General features: G+C 38.6%; 1 long non-coding RNA gene across 1 annotated transcript; it reads left to right on the forward strand.

Moving 5' to 3' along the window:
* The first annotated feature begins 897 nt into the window (after window positions 1–897).
* Window positions 898–7,017, forward strand: LOC112139818. Its single transcript, XR_002918054.1, has 3 exons — window positions 898–946; window positions 1,041–1,111; window positions 6,904–7,017. It is a non-coding gene; the product is annotated as an uncharacterized LOC112139818 (long non-coding RNA).
* The last annotated feature ends 2,354 nt before the right edge of the window (window positions 7,018–9,371 follow it).

Raw genomic sequence — 9,371 nt, forward strand, 5'->3', positions numbered from 1 at the left:
TGAAAACGCTGAAGCTGATTGCTGAAAACGCTGAAATTGATAGCTGAAAACGCTGAAGCTGATATCTGACATGCTGAAGCTGATAGCTGACACGCCAAAGCTGATAGCTGAAAACGCTGAAATTGATAGCTGAAAATGCTGAAGCTAAAAGCTGAAAACGCTGAATCTGATAGCTGAAAACGCTGAAATTGATAGCTGAAAACGCTGAAGCCGATTGCTGAAAACCCTGAAATTGATAGCTGAAAACGTTGAAGTTGATAGCTGAAAATTCTGATATTGATAGCTGAAATCACTGAAGCTAATAAAACGCTGAAGCTGATAGCTAGCTAAAATATTAGTCAAATGCCAAATTAGCCTAAAAACAAACAAAAAAACCTTTTACGTTAAACAGCTAGCATGAAGCTAAAAAAATAGCTTAACTTCAAAATACCCTAAAAAAGCGTGAATTAGCCAAAACAGCTAGCGTGTAAATATTAGCTAAACTCCAAAATAGCCTATAAAAATTTTAGTAAATGCCAAAATAACCCAAAAAAGCTATCAGAATGCCAATTTTTATGACTTTAAAACGGTGTCTTTTTAACATAATTATAAATAAAAAGGCAGGAATATTATTCCAGAATAAATCAACTTAAACCTTAAATAACTTAAAATATTTTACTCTCCATAATAAGAAATGTTGTGCAAATTATACAAGTTTGAAATAAGCGCAAGATAACATCGGGTCATTAAAAACAATAAAATAATATGATCAAGAGGGCCGGATCCGGCCCCTGGGCCTCAACTTTGACACACGCAAAATAAAGTATTCTCTTCTTGTTTTTTTTTTAATACCTGAGCTCATTTGTTTCGGTTCTTCTCTTTGCTACATAATTCTGTCGGAGTACGATGAGGACCTCACAGCATTATCTCAGTGATCGTCTGAAGCTGTCTTTCCGATCACATGCAGGTAAAAAAAAAAAACACACATACACATATACAAACATGCAAACAGAAGATTGCAGCTTTTCTGCTGGCAGAATTACAGAGAAGAGGTCTTTTAGTGTCTCCAGGATTAGCTGTGGCAGGTCAGCAGGAGCGCAGAAATAAACTTCAGCTTCCTCTATGACGTCAGGTTTGTGGCATTGGAGAAAACAACGGTCTGATAGTATGATCTGTGGATCTGTGAGAGGTAACAGCTCAGCCATGATAACATTAGAAGGAAATATACCATCCCTATAGATATAACACACATACATGCATGCATGCAACACAGCACATTTGTCAGCAGCAAGCTGACTAGAATGTTGAATTTATCAGGTCTGATCTCCTCTGATCAAATGAAAAGGAGTTACAGTATTTTGTATCTAAGCAACAGGTTTGTTGCCTGGTGACAGATACAGAGTCGTAAGAGCAGAGTTGGTGACAACTCCTCGTGAATGAGCAGCGCATCAGTCCCTCCTGCATCGCATGCTTTTCCTTGATGGTCTTGTTTTCATCATCATTAAAACTGCTTTGTTCTGTTAGAAAGTCAGACTCAGTAAACCCTAAACATGAACGGAAAACAGGAGAGGTAAACCGAACGACAGGAAACATGCTTTATGCATCTTTTTAAATACAAAATCTTAATTATGCATATATTCAATAATGACAATTCACTAATGTAATAGAGCATTTAATTCTGAAACATGAAATCCACAGCTACAGCTGATCCAGCAGCTGGAGCCAAAAACAGCCAGAAATGGTGAGATTATAAAACGCTCTTCAGTGAGACCGCTGGGTCTTTTATGTGGCAGACACAAGCTGCAATGATGATCGTTTCCAAAGCAATTCAGCCAGCAAATCCTCTGCCATCATTAAAAGTTTTTCATCCCCGCTGAGCTGCATGGCACAGCCAGACACTTTGATGTATGCTCTGCTAACGACATGCTGCACAGACGCTTTTTACACATTGTTTGTAATTTCAATCTTTTTTTAAACATGTGTGATATATGTAATTCATAGGGCTGGGTATCGATTATAATTTTTAGAAACGATTCGATTTGATTCACAAGAGCCTGAATTGATTCTTTTTTTTTTCATTCTTCAATTCAACTCAATTTTGAGTTTACACATACAGATTTATTTAGAAATACATTAATGATCTACTATATGCTTTGAATATATTTATATTATTCTGATACAGTTAAGACGTATTAGTGAAAAAATTAGATTGTTAATAGCAAACAATGTTCATTAACATTGTAAACATTGTTCTGCTTCCCCTGGAGGGCGTTTCAGTTTGGCCACTAGGTGGCGATCGCGTTATAGCATTACACCTTATTCCAGAAGAAGAAGAAAGCATGAGGAAAAAACAATGTTTTAGACCACAAATGGTTACTTTAAAAATATTTTCTTAATACAGTTTGGAAAATTCATGTCTGTGAGTTTATAAAGATGTTCATTTAGTCAGCAATGTGTGTTTAGGTCGACTGAGCGTTAGCATTAGCCCTCCTATGGGAAATTATATTAAATGTTAGCATCAAGCTAGTGGACTTTAGCTTTATGAGCTAAATCAATGTATATTTTTATTAATCAATTATTGATCTTTTAAGCTTAAATCAATTTAAATCGATTAATCAATATTATTATTCCAGCTCTAGTTATTCTTAAGTGTTTCTTATATTCACCATTGAGGGCAGATTTCCATCAAGGGTCTCAGCTGATGGGTATTTTACGTAAACTCTGTTTTGAGCTGTTTGAAATTTTTGTCGATTGAGACTTAAACACTTTATGCATATTTTACATAGTTTATGCCCAATTATTACATAAATCTTACACATTTGAAGGGGATTTTTCCAACATGATTATGCAAATGTGTGGCTTTCCACGACCTTTTCACGAATGTCACTAATGTACCAACAATGTATAACTTTTATATCCCATGGACAGAGCCCATATTATGTAAAAATTACATAATTGACACACAAATCATTAGTAAATTGCATATAAAAAGCACAAAAATCACCAAAAGTTCATGCATTATTTGCAAATTGTGTGACGGGTATATAAATCATCCAATCTTCGGCTAGCGTCTAGCAGCTGACTTAGAACTAGTGCGGATTGAGGGAATCTGCGACGGGTGCAATGTGATTTTTGTCCAATACTCTGAATGTCAAAGTGAAGAAATTCAATGACGCGCGGATTTACGTGTTCTTTGTGTGGTTTTTTTTTCTTACTTCTTCCATCGCTTTAACATGAATCATTCATGATACATCTGCCAAGATCTCCACAAATTTTCTCACTTTTTCCACGTTTTCTCACATTAGTATAATTTTCCTCCAATCCAATATGTGCAAAATGTATGTAGTGGCTGTGTGACACTGCTTTTTGATTTTCATACATACAAATAGACATTTCTGAAACAACACACTTACTCTGGTAACAAAAATTGACAGCTTTCTTTTCAATTGAGCCATTTTTAGAGTGACACCAGTGACAAAGCTTAATCAGCAGTTTCCCTTTTAATAATAATAAAAGTGTGACTTTTTCATAACTATTATTATAAGATTATTGTTCTCTTCTTCAAACTATGTCAAAACCCTTCTTAACTGAAAAAAGCATATAAATAAATGTGAGTGACACACGGATGTCACTGCACAAGGTCAACACAAGGTTTTGCCTCTACAAGCAACAAATCACACAAGTACACTTGCACTTTAGCGGTTGGTGAATTTCAATAGGATTGTTTATGTCTTACACAGAAACAATGCTCGATCAGAAAGCATAGTTTCTCTCAAAAGTTGCAAAAAGGTGTAATGTTTTAAAGGCTATAAGAGGGCGTACAAAATTTAAAGCACCAACAGGAGGAAAAAAACCCTATAACCCTAAAACCCGATAACTTACCTGAACCTACCTGGAGGACTCAGCTAGGAATGGATACATGCTGCTACTTCTCTAATAGCCTCAGATATGATACTATCTGAGAAGGGAGGAGTACAGTATGTAACATGTTTGGACTAACGTGTTGTACCCTCATACTCAACAACCACATGGATCCCTTAACAAAACTCTTCGAGTATCAAAGATCCACTGTCAGGTATGTTTGACCAGTGGTTTGGTAAATGGGGAACACCGATGGCAAATGTCTATACAGTAGTAAAAATTGTGATTTGTTCTGAAATATTTGTGGCTGTTGTGCGGCATGTGTCCGAGCTCTTTTTCTCACTTGCATAGATACTCCCCCCATTCACCTTCCCATGAAGACACTGACCCCACCAATACCCTAATACTCCACTGTGACCCCGACCCTCCCTCTGACCACCCCTGGGAAGAAGATGAAGAAGACATGGAGTCCATCGTCTAAAGCTGGATTCACACCAGATGTGGTTTGCACGTCTGCTGCCTCTCTTTTGACAGGAGCTAAATATACTGTTTGACACTTGCCTTAAAATGTCCTTGACGCCCTGGACACGGAGCAACCACCAAAGTTTTTCTGGACTTCATCTGTTGCCACATCAGGAAAAACATGGATGATGTTGAGCGTTTGTTTTGGAGAGCTCTACAGAGGCAGCGGCAAGCACGTCACCATGTCTGGGTTCACCAGATCATTCGGAGTCTCTCCAAGTGCCGTGTATTTCCCTTCTGCAGTCAGAGGTGCGCCTGACGGACGTTTTTAAGCGTAACTTCTGTCTGTCTGTGGCCCAGTTTGATGATTTGCTCTGGGTGGTAACCTTGCTAGCTCTGCTGACCACGGGACAGTCTCCGTGAACCCCGCGGCCCAAGCAGGTCAAGAAAATGAATGGAAGAGTCACGATCCTGCCTCCTGTCTCCACCTGTGAGAAGCTGACAGGTAATCAGCACTGTCATTCTTACCTGTGTGCCTTTCTTTATAACCAGCGACCCTCTGCCAGAAAGTCACCTGCAGCCAGGCGTCTGTTCACCTTTACAGTCCTCTTGGGTTTGGACGTTCTGGCTTGTGGTAGAGAAGGACCCAAACGCAGGAGACAAGACTTGGTGGCGGAAACTTAAACATTTACTGAATAAACCTAAACATGACAAAACCATGGGAGAACCAAAACAGTGATGAGAACAGACGACCTGGCAATGGAGACCTGAAAACTAGACACTCTAACACACTGAGGTTGATTAACTATGAAGACAGCTGTGGATGATTTAACCTGGATGTAGTTAAAGTCCCATTATTTGTCACATGACTAGGTCTGGGGAATTTGTTCTCTATTTGACTCATCCCTTGGGTGAGGTGCAGACACAACCGCGCTCGGGAACCATTATTAAATTAACCCCCCAATATAACCTTTAAATGCAGTGTCAAGCAGGAAGGCACTGGGTCCCATTTTTAGAGTCTTCTGTATGAGTTCACTTGGATTTGAACTCACGACCTTACAATCTAAGGGCGGACACTCTCCCACACCTGCCCCCACTTCTGTGCGCCTGCTGCCCCCTTATAGACTTAGGATTCTTTTTACTGAATCCATCTAACTCTAAAGACTTCTTATTAAACTCTTATTTTATCACACTGTGAGTGGTGTTAATCCGGGGAGCTGTTTCTCACATCCCGACAGGAAGTTCAGGACGAAATCCTCACTTTGAGGAGCCATATTGGATTTTCTTCCTTCCCTCTTATCGAGTGACTAATAACGTCAAGTGCCCAAAGGTGAGTCCCTAATTGTTTGACGGGCCACAAATCACACCACTACTAGATCGATGTGCCACGCCTGGCGTCTAAATCAGGTCGCAGGACCTCAGAACGCGTCTGTACGTTGACTTAACATTGAAACTTGACCCCCCTGCCGAGTCAGTCGTGTCATATAGGTCTACTGATTGCACCAACAGCCTATATAAGCTACAGTCGCTATGCTAGCTTGTTGCGTACGCAAAGTTGGAAACCATATTGAATAGGGCTTGATGCTTTACTCCTGTGTTACAATTACACAGAGAAGAAAAAGGGTGTGACTTTGTGAGTGACTTTACTCTCAATAGTCAACATTTAGTCTAGAGCTGGGTTGAAAAAATCGATTTGAATCGATTTAAGCTTAACAGATCATTGATCGATTCACAAAAGATATACATCGATTTAGCACATAGAGCTAAAGTTCGCTAGCTTTATGCTAACGTTCAATAGAATTTCCCATAGGACAGCTAATGCTAACGCTCGGTCGACCAAAAAAATTCATTGCTGACTAAATGAACATCTACAGGAATTATTTTTCCAAACTCTTTTAAGGAAACAATTTTTAAAGTAACTTTTTGTGGTCTAAAACTTCATTTTTTTCCCTCATACTGTCGTCTTCTTCTTGCATAAGGTGTAATGCTATAGCGCGATCGCCACCTAGTGGCCAAACTGAAACGCCCTCCAGGAGAAGCAGCACTTTTTACAATGTTAATGAACATTTTTGATAGAATTTTTTAACACTGGATGCTACTAAAAAGCTCATTTTTTTCTAATAAATTTTACAGTATGTGAACTGTATCAGATTAATATAAATATATTTAAATTACATAGTAGTTTTTTATGTATTTCTAAAGAAATGTGTTTAAATATGTGAACTTAAAATTGAATCGAAGATCCAAAAAAAAATCGTAATTGAATCGATTCAGGCTCTTGTGAATCTAATCGTTTCTAGAAATTATAACTGATACCCAGCCCTAATTTAGTCTGATCTAGTACCCTATTCAAAGTCAATGGATACGTCTAAAATTCTGTAGGTGACAGATCTTTACTTAAACTTTTTTCTTTCCTTCTTTAAAACGTCAAAAGTGACAAAACCAATGGAATTGACTCAAAGAAGACCAGAAGAAAAAGACTGTTTATTTGAATCTCTCACATGGCATTTATATTTACAGTATTACAGTTTTACTATACAATGTCATTTTTTTGTGTGTAATGGACATCGTGTTTCTTTTATTTTTTTTGCACCTAACAAGGCTTCACAAATACAGACTCCAGAAAGAGAAAGCCTCCTCACAACAAACATAGAAAACACTCATTAGGATCTGGTTGGAGGACATGATGGAGAAGCACAACATCAGACATCACAGGTCAGAGCGATGTACTCAACAAGACACAAATATACATGTTTCAAAAGTCAAAAATATATATTTTTAGCTTTTAAGATACAACAACATACTAAAAATACACACAAAACGGTTACCCTCTGAGTAAAGAGGTAAAGCAGCATGTTCACTACATAAGGAGAACTGTGGGTGCAGGGGACGATTCCCCGACAGCTAGCCTAAAACTGTGCAGGTTGCTACCAACAGACAAGTGCAGCTGTGTCTCATTTCTTTCTTATTTCAGCAAAGTCACAGTGTGGATCGGTGCTTTTTGTTTTCGGGTGCTTATTGCAAATCCGATCTGATTGTTTTGGGTGTGTGGGATTGCTACAGAGCAGATGTCGCCATTGTAGAAGTCTCGCTTGATTAGTTGGGAAATTTCTGTGACTCTTTTTTTAAAGAAGGTTCAGAAAAATCACCTGTGATAAGTTGGATGAATTTGGGAAATTTAAGTGAGTCCTGGGAATTGAACGCTCAGGAGGGAGACTTCTAAAATGGCTACTGCATCACAGGAGAACCCTGTGTCATTCTGGCTTGTGCTAAAACGAACTGCTGGAAGAGTCAGCACCAGGTTTCCATAGATCTGGTTTTTCTCCTCATCTCAGCTTTTATAGGATACATCCACACAGCAGAGCAATTGAAATGACTGATTAAAACAAAAGCAGAAATGACTCACTATTTGTCACATTTTCATATCCCTCTATATTGTGAATACTTTTAGTAGTTTCATAAATGTATATATTCCATTTCAAGAATACAAAGTGCACTAATAACACATCTTAATACACTTATTGCAAAGGGGGGGGCGACCATGGCAAGAAAAGGTGTTGGTGAGTGTCACGACACAACTTTTCAACAAACTGATCGATTCTCTGCTTAGCCCTGATCTGTTTGTTGTATTTACAGGAACTGAATCCGTCAGGTAGAAAACGTCCTTTGAGGAGATTCTCCTGGAGGAGAAGGCTTATCAAAGTCCTCCCAGAAAGAAGCTGGACGGTTGGCAGTCAAAAGCTTCAACCACTCTTTGTCCTGCAGGAGCGGCTGCGTGGCTCCAGATGGGTTCCTCTGTTAAGGATCACAGTCTTATCCTGCTGTCATTCAAACAGAATCATCTAAATGAAACATAAACATATCTCTAAATATCTCAACAATCCCGTCATGTGTTTAAAGCAGAGCAAGAAAGCAGCACAAATCTACAGCACTCTCAAACACACAATTACAAGTCTCACTTGGATGGAAAGCAAGGGAGTGACTCCACAGTTTGGTGCAGAGACGTGGAGAAAACATCCTAAGGGCCATTGTTCGGCTGCGATTCTTTTTATTTTTGCCAAGCCTTGTGCCAGATACGTCTAGCTTCAAGCCAGTTGCTAAGCAACCTTGTGCTAAGGATATAGACATACTGTAGAGATGGGTGAGGCGCACTGCTACATGGGGATGTCTGCCAGTCCACACCTGTTGCTGTTAAAAGACAATTTCTTCCTACTGGGTTAAAACACTCAAACGATAAGTAAATGAATACACTCACAGATTATAAAGTGCTTTTTAAAGTGGATTTCTCCCCTTTTTTTAAATAAAAATCTAAATCCATTCGGGGCAAATATTAACAAAAATGTGTTTAACATTGTTTATTTTATGGTATTAACACAACAATAAGCCACTTAATATAATGCTACATGTGAAGGAGCCTCAAAGCTAATTGTGTGACCATAAACAAATAAATAAGGGACTCCTGTATTAATGTAAATGCACAAAAACGGGGATTTCAAACTGTAACGCCTCCTCTTATATCAAGACACTAAGCTAAAATGCTGCTCTAGGCTTGTGTGAAACCAGTAAACGCAACCTTTTTGTGGTTTTCTGTGTCGACAAATATGAAAGACTTTGGTGAGGCCGAAGACAAGCGGAAAACAACAGTAGCGAAATAAAACCTCATCGGAAACTGTAGCTGTGTTCAAACTGCCCAATGAAGTTTGCTGTGCTTGTGTGAAGCTTTACCCTGTGATGATAGGACATGTTTAGTAAATAAAATAAAGCTAAGTTTAGCTGTACGTTCAGGTCTAGAGAAAAAAATGTGTTCAATTTTAACTGTAATAAACTAACGCTATCTGTGACTAATACTCAGAGGATTTGAAGTGTGCCAGATATGATTGGGATAGATGTGTGGGTCTAAATTGGTAAAAATTTTGGGCAGAACAAACGAGAACATTTGCATAACATTAGACTAATTTATCTGTGTGCTGAAGCCAATCAACCACAAAAAATCTGGCTAATGTAGAATTTTCACACTTTCACTTAAACCTCGATTCCACTGAGCGGTCTTGTTTTGTGCGTTCCCATTG

This window comes from Oryzias melastigma, linkage group LG23 (genome assembly GCF_002922805.2).
Source record: "Oryzias melastigma strain HK-1 linkage group LG23, ASM292280v2, whole genome shotgun sequence".
Lineage (NCBI taxonomy): Eukaryota > Metazoa > Chordata > Actinopteri > Beloniformes > Adrianichthyidae > Oryzias > Oryzias melastigma.